Raw genomic sequence first — 14,064 nt, forward strand, 5'->3', positions numbered from 1 at the left:
GAGGTGACTTATCAATATATTCAGCTCTATTTACTGTCAGATTCTAAAATGCCGATTAGCATCAAAGTAGACATCATGAAAGACTTCAAATCCCAGCAAGCTCCTGCAAGTCATCTCTAGTTGCCACCTTTGCTCATAGGTATTGTGTCAATGTAACACTTGCACAAGACAGTTCACAGAATTGTCCATTTAAAGAAATGTTGCCAATTTATTAATTTTAAAATTTAGCTAATATTAGATAGTTAATACAGAGATTCTTACCTTTGCCTCGATTCGTCAGTCTCATCCGGATCATCATGGCATTTGTAGTTCTTTATGATAGCCACATTAGCAGCTAATTAGCATTTCATTTTGGGGGGGTAAATACCGGTGAATATATTGATAGAAGTCACCTTGTCCTAGAGAGATTTACACGGTAATGAAAACGTCACGCCAGGGTAAGACTACCTGAAACACAGCCCTTATTTTAAATGTTTCTAAAATCCCCTGTGGGGAAAATGAATGGTGGAAAAAGGATTGGAAACATTTCCTTGTTTGACCGCTAGGTTTTATGGGTATTATGACTCATACTGTGGTAGTCTATAGCCAGGAAGACAGACACAGACACAAACAAAAGAGGCGTGACGTGTCAACTAATTGTGATTATTTTCAGGTGCTACCTGTTAGAGTTGGGCGGGGTTTTACATTTAAATGCCCAGTGTTTACCTGTGTCCAGCAGCTCCTTTTTTAAAATGTATATATATATATTTTTTCTTCAATAAATCTAACTTGTGTATGTGGTGGATGCTCTGAGAGGACAAGAGCACGGACGGTGTGGTCTAATCCAAAGTCCATGAACAAGTTTGTAAGTGGTGGTGATGTTTGTAAGTGGTGGTGGTGGTGTAAGTGGTGGTGGTAAGTGGTGGTGGTGTAAGTGGTGGTGGTGGTGGTGTGAATGCCCCTCTCCCTGCAGATTGGTCTCCTTCTCCCTGGAGCACGCCTTTCAACTTCATGCACTTTGTAAAATGGCATATGAAATCTGATATTGAATCTTGTTGGATAGCTTGTCATTTGAGCGATAGCGCTGAAGATAATGGTTGACGTGTGGAGCACTCCGATTATTTGTTGTTGTGGAAATTGTATGGTAATATCAAAATAGTGGATGCTGTTCGCCTTGATACAGGGAATGGAAAAAAAGGTTGCTATTGAAAAATAATTTCCAAAGTGCATGATTGAAAGGCAGGCTGCAGGGAGAAGAGCACTCACACCACCAGCACACAATCCTCTGGACACAGGTGGGGGATTTGAAGTGGACCTGGCAACCTCTGGACACACAGCGCGGTTTGATATGGATCTGGCAACCTCTGGACAAAGGTGGTGGATCTGAAGTGGACCTGGCAACCTCTGGACACACAGCAGAGTTTGTGGTGGACCTGGCAACCTCTGGACACAGGTGGGGTATTTGAAGTGGACCTGGCAACCTCTGGACACACAGCAGAGTTTGATATGGATCTGGCAACCTCTGGACACAGGTGGGGGATTTGAAGTGGACCTGGCAACCTCTGGACACACAGCGCGGTTTGATATGGATCTGGCAACCTCTGGACACAGGTGGTGGATCTGAAGTGGACCTGGCAACCTCTGGACACACAACGGAGTTTGTGGTGGACCTGGCAACCTCTGGACACACAGCGAGGATTGATGGCAACCACGTGAAACAGAGCAGGGTCTCAGGCAGGCGTTAGATTACGATCACATCCCCTGTTTACTGAAGGGAGTCGAGTAGAGGAGGGCTGATGTGAGGTGGTTGAGGTGATGTGATGGGGGCTGAGGAGAGTTTGGTGTGATGGGGGTTGAGGAGAGGTGATGTGTTGAGGAGAGGTGATGTGATGGGGTTGAGGAGAGGTGGTGTGATGGGGTTGAGTAGAGGTGGTGTGATGGGGTTGAGGAGAGGTGGTGTGATGGGGTTGAGGAGAGGTGGTGTGATGGGGTTGAAGAGAGGTGATGTGATGGGGTTGAGGAGAGGTGGTGTGATGGGGGTTGAGGAGAGGTGGTGTGATGGGGTTGAGGAGAGGTGGTGTGATGGGGGTTGAGGAGAGGTGGTGTGATGGGGTTGAGGAGAGGTGGTGTGATGGGGTTGAGGAGAGGTGGTGTGATGGGGTTGAAGAGAGGTGATGTGATGGGGTTGAGGAGAGGTGGTGTGATGGGGTTGAGGAGAGGTGGTGTGATGGGGTTGAGGAGAGGTGGTGTGATGGGGTTGAGGAGAGGTGGTGTGATGGGGTTGAGGAGAGGTGGTGTGATGGGGTTGAGGAGAGGTGGTGTGATGGGGTTGAGGAGAGGTGGTGTGATGGGGGTTGAGGAGAGGTGGTGTGATGGGGGTTGAGGAGAGGTGGTGTGATGGGGTTGAGGAGAGGTGGTGTGATGGGGTTGAGGAGAGGTGGTGTGATGGGGTTGAGGAGAGGTGGTGTGATGGGGGTTGAGGAGAGGTGGTGTGATGGGGTTGAGGAGAGATGGTGTGATGGGGTTGAGGAGAGGTGGTGTGATGGGGTTGAGGAGAGGTGGTGTGATGGGGTGAGGAGAGGTGGTGTGATGGGGTTGAGGAGAGCTGGTGTGATGGGGGTTGAGGAGAGGTGGTGTGATGGGGTTGAGGAGAGGTGATGTGATGGGTTTGAGGAGATGTGGTGTGATGTGATGGGGTTGAGGAGATGTGATGGGGTTGAGGAGAGGTGGTGTGATGTGATGGGGTTGAGGAGATGTGATGGGGTTGTGGAGAGGTGATGGGGTTGAGGAGATGTGATGGGGTTGAGGAGAGGTGATGGGGTTGAGGAGAAGTGATGGGTTTGAGGAGAGGTGATGGGGTTGAGGAGAGGTGATGGGGTTGAGGTGATGTGATGGGGTTGAGGTGATGTGATGGGGTTGAGGAGAGGTGATGGGGTTGAGGAGATGTGACTGGTATTTTACATTCACTATCGTTTCCTTCCACCTCCGTCACGTTGTCCCATAATTTTGTATTATTTTGTATTGGAATAAATTCATAGAAATCTGGTGGTGTGATGGGGTGAGGAGAGGTGGTGTGATGGGGTTGAGGAGAGCTGGTGTGATGGGGGTTGAGGAGAGGTGGTGTGATGGGGTTGAGGAGAGGTGATGTGATGGGTTTGAGGAGATGTGGTGTGATGTGATGGGGTTGAGGAGATGTGATGGGGTTGAGGAGAGGTGGTGTGATGTGATGGGGTTGAGGAGATGTGATGGGGTTGTGGAGAGGTGATGGGGTTGAGGAGATGTGATGGGGTTGAGGAGAGGTGATGGGGTTGAGGAGAAGTGATGGGTTTGAGGAGAGGTGATGGGGTTGAGGAGAGGTGATGGGGTTGAGGTGATGTGATGGGGTTGAGGTGATGTGATGGGGTTGAGGAGAGGTGATGGGGTTGAGGAGATGTGACTGGTATTTTACATTCACTATCGTTTCCTTCCACCTCCGTCACGTTGTCCCATAATTTTGTATTATTTTGTATTGGAATAAATTCATAGAAATCTTCCTGTTTCGTCCTTTTGTTCTCTTTTACACACAATTATGATGATTCATTACAGTCAAATATCGTCAACATCATTGCACCTGTGATTGTAGTGGTTGATTCCACTGTGATTGTAGTGGTTGATTCCACTGTGATTGCAGTGGTTGATTCCACTGTGATTGCAGTTGTTGATTCCACAGTGATTGTAGTGGTTGATTGCAGTGGTTGATTCCACTGTGATTGCAGTTGTTGATTCCACAGTGATTGTAGTGGTTGATTGCAGTGGTTGATTTCACTGTGATTGCAGTTGTTGATTCCACTGTGATTGTAGTGGTTGATTGCAGTGGTTGATTCCACTGTGATTGCAGTGGTTGATTCCACTGTGATTGCAGTGGTTGATTCCACAGTGATTGTAGGGGTTGATTCCACTGTGATTGCAGTTGTGGATTCCACTGTGATTGTAGTGGTTGATTCCACTGTGATTGCAGGGGTTAATTCCACTGTGATTGCAGGGGTTGATACCACTGTGATTGCAGTGGTTGATTCCACTGTGATTGCAGGGGTTAATTCCACTGTGATTGCAGTGGTTGATTCCACTGTGATTGCAGTTGTTGATTCCACAGTGATTGTAGTGGTTGATTGCAGTGGTTGATTCCACTGTGATCGCAGTGGTTGATTCCACTGTGATTGTAGTGGTTGATTGCAGTGGTTGATTCCACTGTGATCGCAGTGGTTGATTCCACTGTGATTGCAGTTGTGGATTCCACTGTGATTGTAGTGGTTGATTCCACTGTGATTGTAGTGGTTGATTCCACTGTGATTGCAGGGGTTGATTCCACTGTGATTGCAGGGGTTGATTCCACTGTGATTGCTCTGGATATTCCACACCAGTTTTGAAAGTTTTCAAATAATTGTTGTCCTCTCCAGTGGACATCAGTTCTTGGTCGATGTCTCGGAGGCCGTACAAGCCACTGTATTCATTAATTCCAGTTGTCCCTTTGAGAGGACATTCTGGGCTTTGCAGTGATATTACATGGTGTGGGGCTGTCGCCTTGACAACTTCATCTTCCTGGATAAAAACAATTATAATCTGCTGTCAAAATGTGCATATTTTATGGAAATTTGAAAAGAAGTGTGTGTAATTATGAATCATAATTGTGTGAGTTTTATATTCAAATAATTTCTAGTAAGTGAATATCTAAGGAATAATTGAGTAGTCAGGACCGTGTAATAATTGTGTGATGGGGTTGAGAGGAGAGGTGGTGTGATGGGGTGTGATGGGGTTGAGGAGTGGTGGTGTGATGGGGGTTGAGAAGAGGTGGTGTGATGGGGTTGAGGAGAGGTGGTGTGATGGGGTTGAGGAGAGGTGGTGGGATGGAGGTTGAGGAGAGATGGTGTGATGGGGTTGAGGAGAGGTTGCGTGATTTGTTGAGGAGAGGTGGTGTGATGGGGTTGAGAAGAGGTGGTGTGATGGGGTTGAGGTGATATGATGGGGTTGAGGAGATGTGATGGGGTTGAGGAGATGTGATGGTGTTGAGGAGAGGTGATGGGGTTGAGGAGATGTGATGGGGGTGAGGAGAGGTGATGGGGTTGAGGAGATGTGATGAGGTTGAGGTGATGTGATGGGGTTGAGGTGATGTGATGGGGTTGAGGAAATGTGATGTGATGGGGTTGAGGAGATGTGATGGTGTTGAGGAGAGGTGATGGGGTTGAGGAGATGTGATGGGGTTGAGGAGATGTGATGGGGTTGAGGAGATGTGATGGGGTTGAGAAGATGTGATGGGGGTGAGGAGAGGTGATGGGGTTGAGGAGATGTGATGAGGTTGAGGTGATGTGATGGGGTTGAGGTGATGTGATGGGGTTGAGGAAATGTGATGTGATGGGGTTGAGGAGATGTGATGGGTTGAAGAGAGGTGATGGGGTTGAGGAGAGGTGATGGGGTTGAGGAGAGGTGATGGGGTTGAGGAGAGGTGTTGGGGTTGAGGTGATGTGATGGGGTTGAGGAGAGGTGATGGGGTTGAGGTGATGTGATGGGGTTGAGGAGAGGTGATGGGGTTGAGGTCATGTGGTTGAGGTGATGTGATGGGGTTGAGGTGATGTGATGGGGTTGAGGAGATGTGATGTGATGGGGTTGAGGAGATGTGATGGGGTTGAGGAGATGTGATGGGTTGAGGAGAGGTGATGGGGTTGAGGAGAGGTGATGGGGTTGAGGAGAGGTGATGGGGTTGAGGAGAGGTGATGGGGTTGAGGAGATGTGATGGGGTTGAGGAGATGTGATGGGGTTGAGAAGATGTGATGGGGGTGAGGAGAGGTGATGGGGTTGAGGAGATGTGATGAGGTTGAGGTGATGTGATGGGGTTGAGGTGATGTGATGGGGTTGAGGAAATGTGATGTGATGGGGTTGAGGAGATGTGATGGTGTTGAGGAGAGGTGATGGGGTTGAGGAGATGTGATGGGGTTGAGGAGATGTGATGTGATGGGGTTGAGGAGATGTGATGGGTTGAAGAGAGGTGATGGGGTTGAGGAGAGGTGATGGGGTTGAGGAGAGGTGATGGGGTTGAGGAGAGGTGATGGGGTTGAGGAGAGGTGATGGGGTTGAGGTGATGTGATGGGGTTGAGGAGAGGTGATGGGGTTGAGGTGATGTGATGGGGTTGAGGAGAGGTGATGGGGTTGAGGTGATGTGGTTGAGGTGATGTGATGGGGTTGAGGTGATGTGATGGGGTTGAGTAGATGTGATGTGATGGGGTTGAGGAGATGTGATGGGGTTGAGGAGATGTGATGGGTTGAGGAGAGGTGATGGGGTTGAGGAGAGGTGATGGGGTTGAGGAGAGGTGATGGGGTTGAGGAGAGGTGATGGGGTTGAGGAGAGGTGATGGGGTTGAGGTGATGTGATGGGGTTGAGGAGAGGTGATGGGGTTGAGGAGAGGTGATGGGGTTGAGGTGATGTGATGGGGTTGAGGAGAGGTGATGGGGTTGAGGAGAAGTGATGGGGTTGAGGAGATGTGACTGGTATTTTACATTCACTATCGTTCCTTCCACCTCCGTCACGTTGTCCCATAATTTAGGATTATTTTGTATTGGAATAAATTCTGAGAAATCTTCCTATTTGGTCCTTTTGTTCTCTTTTACACACAATTATGATGATTCATTACAGTGAAATATCGTCAACATCATTGCACCTGTGATTGTAGTTGTGGATTCCACTATGATTGTAGTGGTTGATTCCACTGTGATTGTAGTGGTTGATTCCACTGTGATTGCAGTGGTTGATTCCACTGTGATTGTAGTGGTTGATTCCACTGTGATTGCAGTGGTTGATTCCACAGTGATTGTAGTGTTTGATTCCACTGTGATTGCAGTGGTTGATTCCACTGTGATTGTAGTGGTTGATTCCACTGTGATTGTAGTGGTTGATTCCACTGTGATTGTAGTGGTTGATTCCACTGTGATTGCAGTGGTTGATTCCACTGTGATTGCAGGGGTTAATTCCACTGTGATTGTAGTGGTTGATTCCACTGTGATTGCAGGGGTTGATTCCACTGTGATTGCAGTGGTTGATTCCACTGTGATTGCAGTGGTTGATTGCACTGTGATTGTAGTGGTTGATTCCACTGTGATTGTAGTGGTTGATTCCACTGTGATTGCAGGGGTTGATTCCACTGTGATTGCAGGGGTTGATTCCACTGTGATTGTAGTGGTTGATTCCACTGTGATTGCAGTGGTTGATTCCACTGTGATTGTAGTGGTTGATTCCACTGTGATTGCAGGGGTTGATTCCACTGTGATTGTAGTGGTTGATTCCACTGTGATTGTAGTGGTTGATTCCACTGTGATTGTAGTGGTTGATTCCACTGTGATTGTAGGGGTTGATTCCACTGTGATTGCAGGGGTTGATTCCACTGTGATTGTAGCTGTTGATTCCACTGTGATTGCAGGGGTTGATTCCACTGTGATTGTAGGGGTTGATTCCACTGTGATTGTAGTGGTTGATTCCACTGTGATTGCAGGGGTTGATTCCACTGTGATTGTAGTGGTTGATTCCACTGTGATTGCAGGGGTTGATTCCACTGTGATTGTAGTGGTTGATTCCACTGTGATTGCAGTGGATATTCCACACCAGTTTTGAAATAATCCACATCTCCATATTTTTCCTTCTGATTCAAATAATTGTTGTCCTCTCCAGTGGACATCAGTTCTTGGTCCGTGTCTCGGAGGCCGTACAAGCCACTGTATTCATTAATTCCAGTTGTCCCTTTGAGAGGACATTCTGGGCTTTGCAGTGATATTACATGGTGTGGGGCTGTCGCCTTGACAACTTCATCTTCCTGGATAAAAACAATTATAATCTGCTGTCAAAATGTGCATATTTTATGGAAATTTGAAAAGAAGTGTGTGTAATTATGAATCATAATTGTGTGAGTTTTATATTCAAATAATTTCTAGTAAGTGAATATCTAAGGAATAATTGAGTAGTCAGGACCGTGTAATAATTGTGTGATGGGGTTGAGAGGAGAGGAGGTGTGATGGGGTGTGATGGGGTTGAGGAGTGGTGGTGTGATGGGGGTTGAGAAGATGGGGTGTGATGGGGTTGAGGAGAGGTGGTGTGATGGGGTTGAGGAGATGTGATGGGGTTGAGGAGAGGTGGTGTGATGGGGTTGAGGAGAGGTGGTGGGATGGGGGTTGAGGAGAGGTGGTGTGATGGGGGTTGAGGAGAGGTGGTGTGATGGGGTTGAGGAGAGGTGGTGTGATAGGGTTGAGGCGAGGTGATGTGATGGGGTTGAAGAGAGGTGATGGGGTTGAGGAGAGGTGGTGTGATGGGGTTGAGGAGAGGTTGTGTGATTTGTTGAGGAGAGGTGGTGTGATGGGGTTGAGGAGAGGTGGTGTGATGGGGTTGAGGAGAGGTGGTGTGATGGGGTTGAGGAGAGGTGGTGTGATGGGGTTGAGGAGAGGTGGTGTGATGGGGTTGAGGAGAGGTGGTGTGATGGGGGTTGAGGAGAGGTGGTGTGATAGGGTTGAGGAGAGGTGGTGTGATGGGGTTGAGGAGAGGTGATGTGATGGGGTTGAGGAGAGGTGGTGTGATGGGGTTGAGGAGAGGTGGTGTGATGGGGTTGAGGAGAGGTGGTGTGATGGGGTTGAGGAGAGGTGGTGTGATGGGGGTTGAGGAGAGGTGGTGTGATGGGGGTTGAGGAGAGGTGTTGTGATGGGGGTTGAGGAGAGGTGATGTGATGGGGTTGAGGAGAGGTGTTGGGGTTGAGGTGATGTGATGGGGTTGAAGAGAGGTGATGGGGTTGAGGAGAAGTGATGGGGTTGAGGAGATGTGACTGGTATTTTACATTCACTATCGTTCCTTCCACCTCCGTCACGTTGTCCCATAATTTAGGATTATTTTGTATTGGAATAAATTCTGAGAAATCTTCCTGTTTGGTCCTTTTGTTCTCTTTTACACACAATTATGATGATTCATTACAGTGAAATATCGTCAACATCACTGCACCTGTGATTGTAGTGGTTGATTGTAGGGGTTGATTCCACTGTGATTGCAGTGGTTGATTCCACTGTGATTGTAGGGGTTGATTCCACTGTGATTGTAGTGGTTGATTCCACTGTGATTGCAGTGGTTGATTCCACTGTGATTGCAGTGGTTGATTCCACTGTGATTGTAGTGGTTGATTCCACTGTGATTGCAGTGGTTGATTCCACTGTGATTGCAGTGGTTGATTCCACTGTGATTGTAGTGGTTGATTCCACTGTGATTGTAGTGGTTGATTCCACTGTGATTGCAGTGGTTGATTCCACTGTGATTGCAGTGGTTGATTCCACTGTGATTGTAGTGGTTGATTCCACTGTGATTGCAGTGGATATTCCACACCAGTTTTGAAATAATCCACATCTCCATATTTTTCCTTCTGATTCAAATAATTGTTGTCCTCTCCAGTGGACATCAGTTCTTGGTCCGTGTCTCGGAGGCCGTACAAGCCACTATATTAATTAATTCCAGTTGTCCCTTTGAGAGGACATTCTGGGCTTTGAAGTGATAGTACATGGTACAAGGGCTGTCGCCTTGACAACTTCATCTTCCTGGATAAAAACAATTCTAATCTGCTGTCAAAATGTGCATATTTTATGGAAATTTGAAAGGAAGTGTGTGTAATTATGAATCATCATTTGTGTGAGTTTTATATTCAAATAATTTCTAGTAAGTGAATATCTAAGGAATAATTGAGTAGTCAGGACCGTGTAATAATTATTTCACATGAAATAAGAGCTAAATAAGAGTTTATCAAGAAATGTCCTCTGTAGTGGACATCCGGATGTTTTTCACCTACTGTCCCCATTGACTGTCCCCATTGACTGTCCACATTGACTGTCCCCATTGACTGTCCACATTGACTGTCCCCATTGACTGTCCCCATTGACTGTCCACATTGACTGTCCACATTGACTGTCCACATTGACTGTCCCCATTGACTGTCCACATTGAGTGTACCCATTGACTGTCCACATTGACTGTCCCCATTGACTGTCCCCATTGACTGTCCACATTGACTGTCCACATTGACTGTACCCATTGACTGTCCACATTGACTGTCCCCATTGACTGTCCCCATTGACTGTACCCACTGACTGTCCCCATTGACTGTCCCCATTGACTGTACCCACTGACTGTCCCCATTGACTGTCCACATTGACTGTCCACATTGACTGTACCCATTGACTGTCCCCATTGACTGTCCCCATTGACTGTCCACATTGACTGTCCCCATTGACTGTCCCCATTGACTGTCCACATTGACTGTACCCATTGACTGTCCCCATTGACTGTCCCCATTGACTGTCCACATTGACTGTCCCCATTGACTGTCCCCATTGACTGTCCACATTGACTGTCCCCATTGACTGTCCCCATTGACTGTCCACATTGACTGTCCACATTGACTGTCTACATTGACTGTCCCCATTGACTGTCCCCATTGACTGTCCACATTGACTGTCCCCATTGACTGTCCCCTTTGACTGTCCCCATTGACTGTCCCCATTGACTGTCCCCATTGACTGTACCCACTGACTGTCCCCATTGACTGTCCCCATTGACTGTCCCCATTGACTGTACCCACTGACTGTCCCCATTGACTGTACCCATTGACTGTCCCCATTGACTGTCCCCATTGACTGTCCCCATTGACTGTACCCACTGACTGTCCACATTGACTGTCCCCATTGACTGTCCCCATTGACTGTCCCCATTGACTGTCCACATTGACTGCAATTTTCAAATTTACCTAATAATTGGCACTACAGAGAATAATTTTACACTTACAATAAAATATAAATAACAACATATAATTTGTTAAATCACCCCAAACACTAATGATATTTAAAAAGTATATATATAATCCCCCACCCTAAAAATGTGCGTGTCTCAGGAGAATATGAATGGATGTCCAGGGACTTTTGGAACGTTTTCACCCTCACCAATCGGATTCATCGGAAACATCAGGTGACACCATCTGCTTTTGTCGGGTTCCACCTCACAACAGCAAAATATCAAAACCCAGGATTATAGTTGGATTAGTGTGATTCTAATGCCATTTTAGTGAATTTTAGTGTTATTTAATCTCTCTCTCTCTCTCTCTCTCTCTCTCTCTCTCTCTCTCTCTCTCTCTCTCTCTCTCTCTCTCTCTCTCTCTCTCTCTCTCTCTCTGTCTCTCTCTGTCTGTCTCTCTCTGTCTCTCTCTGTCTCTCTCTCTCTCTGTCTCTCTCTGTCTGTCTCTCTCTGTCTCTCTCTGTCTCTCTCTCTCTCTCTCTCTCTCTCTCTCTGCCTCTCTCTCTCTCTGCCTCTCTCTCTCTCTGCCTCTCTCTCTCTCTCTCTCTCTCTCTCTCTGTCTCTGTCTCTGTCTCTCTCTCTCTCTCTCTCTTTCTCTCTGTCTCTCTCTCTGTCTCTCTCTGTCTCTCTCTGTCTCTCTCTGTCTCTCTCTCTCTCTCTCTCTCTCTCTCTCTGTCTCTCTGTCTCTCTGTGTGTCTCAAGTGTAGTAGAAAACTAGTGAACTTCAAACACTACTGTCGGGCCTGGCTGGTGCTTTTTAATGGCTAATGGTATGTCATAATTCAACAAAATGATAATGAAATATTAGGTAGCGATCCGGCAACATTAAATACATAATGGTTATGCCAAGATGCTTGTGAGGTTGTTACCAGTCCTGAGAACAGTATGTCATTAATCCGCTGGTTAAAAACCCCCAATGCATGACTGTCTATGTATAAGAGCTGATGTGGCCTCTAGCTGGTTAAAAACCCCAATGCATGACTGTCTATGTAGAAGAGCTGATGTGGCCTCTAGCTGGTTAAAACCCCCAATGCATGACTGTCTATGTATAAGAGCTGATGTGGCCTCTAGCTGGTTAAAAACCCCAATGCATGACTGTCTATGTATAAGAGCTGATGTGTCCTCTAGCTGGTTAAAACCCACAATGTATAACTGAGGGCCGATGTGGCCTCTAGCTGGTTAAAAACCCACAATGTATAACTGAGGGCCGATGTGGCCTCTAGCTGGTTAAAAACCCACAATGTATAACTATGTATGAGGGCCGATGTGGCCTCTAGCTGGTTAAAACCCCCAATGTATAACTATGTATGAGGGCCGATGTGGCCTCTAGCTGGTTAAAACCCCCAATGTATAACTATGTATGAGGGCCGATGTGGCCTCTAGCTGGTTAAAACCCACAATGTATAACTATGTATAAGAGCTGATGTGGCCTCTAGCTGGTTAAAACCCACAATGTATAACTGAGGGCCGATGTGGCCTCTAGCTGGTTAAAACCCACAATGTATAACTATGTATGAGGGCCGATGTGGCCTCTAGCTGGTTAAAACCCACAATGTATAACTATGTATAAGAGCTGATGTGGCCTCTAGCTGGTTAAAACCCACAATGTATAACTGAGGGCCGATGTGGCCTCTAGCTGGTTAAAACCCACAATGTATAACTATGTATGAGGGTCGATGTGGCCTCTAGCTAGCAGAGCACAGAAGTATAGACAATCTTATGTCATGCCTTTTACAGAAATGTTATTGGAAAATCCATATCTATAATTACACAGAACATTGTTTTTCACGTCTTAGCTGCATAACAAGAAATCGGAGCACCTTATTGTGCAGTAAAGGACCTGATATACACTCTTATCCAGTCAATTCACTTTGCGGTGTGATTTCATTTAAATCTATTCAACACCAGTCCGTCACCATTGGTCAAAAGTTAAGCTGATCAATTCTATTCACTGTCAGTCTGCCACCATTGGTCAAAAGTTAAGCTGATCAATTCTATTCACTGTCAGTCCGTCACCATTGGTCAAAAGTTAAGCTGATCAATTCTATTCACTGTAAGTCTGCCACCATTGGTCAAAAGTTAAGCTGATCAATTCTGATTCGTTCTGATGAAGTATTGTTTGGACATTGTAAACTTCCTTATAATCTTAGGTTTGGTGACAGATAATAGTCAGCGTTGAGTTCAGCAGTTAACCCTCTTGGCAGAAACACTGCCCATGTGGCTTTCCTCAGACGCTGATTTTACAACCCATTTCAACCAAGCCCTGTTGAATAATTCATAGACGTGTCTCTGTGATTTCGAGTTATGGCAAAGGCCCCCCTTTCTCTCCGCTTTCTGAGGACTTTTGTGCCGTGACATTTTAATCACGAGGAAGTCCAGCTCTGTCGCTCGATATGCCCAGAACATCCTGCAGCTTGGTACATGCTACAATTATTTCTGATCAAAATTAGAGCTGGGGCCCGGAACAATTACCAACGACATCAGTACGGGTCGGAAGGCTTGGTGTGCAGCCAAGCGCTCACACTTACTGACACACTGTCTGAAAAATCAACAGGACCAACCTGATATCAGCTCCACTTTAGTTACTAACACACTGTCTGAAAAATCAACAGGACCCAACTTCATATCAGCTCCACTTTAGTTACTAACACACTGTCTGAAAAATCAACAGGACCAACCTGATATCAGCTCCACTTTAGTTACTAACACACTGTCTGAAAAATCAACAGGACCCAACTTCATATCAGCTCCACTTTAGTTACTAACACACTGTCTGAAAAATCAACAGGACCAACCTGATATCAGCTCCACTTTAGTTACTAACACACTGTCTGAAAAATCAACAGGACCCAACTTCATATCAGCTCCACTTTGATTGACCACACACACTCGTTAAGATGTTCCTGTTCTCACCTGGCTCAACACTTTACAGATTTGTATCTATTTATATTTAGTAGATATTTAGGAGCTTGAAATGGACATGCAAAAATAACGCATCTGCTATTTTAGCACATGCTTTTATCCGAAGTGACGTACAGTCATGCCTGAATTATTATGTCAAGTCATGTGTGCTTGTCTCATGTACCATCCCACCATATGGTCTATGTACCATCCCACCATCTTGTATATGTACCATCCCACCATCGTGGCTCATGTACCATCCCGCCATCGTGTCTCATGTACCATCCCACCATCTTGTCTATGCACCATCCCACCATCTTGTCTATATATCCTGCACCATCCCACCATCT

The sequence above is a fragment of the Oncorhynchus mykiss genome, chromosome 6 (assembly GCF_013265735.2).
Source record: "Oncorhynchus mykiss isolate Arlee chromosome 6, USDA_OmykA_1.1, whole genome shotgun sequence".
NCBI lineage: Eukaryota > Metazoa > Chordata > Actinopteri > Salmoniformes > Salmonidae > Oncorhynchus > Oncorhynchus mykiss.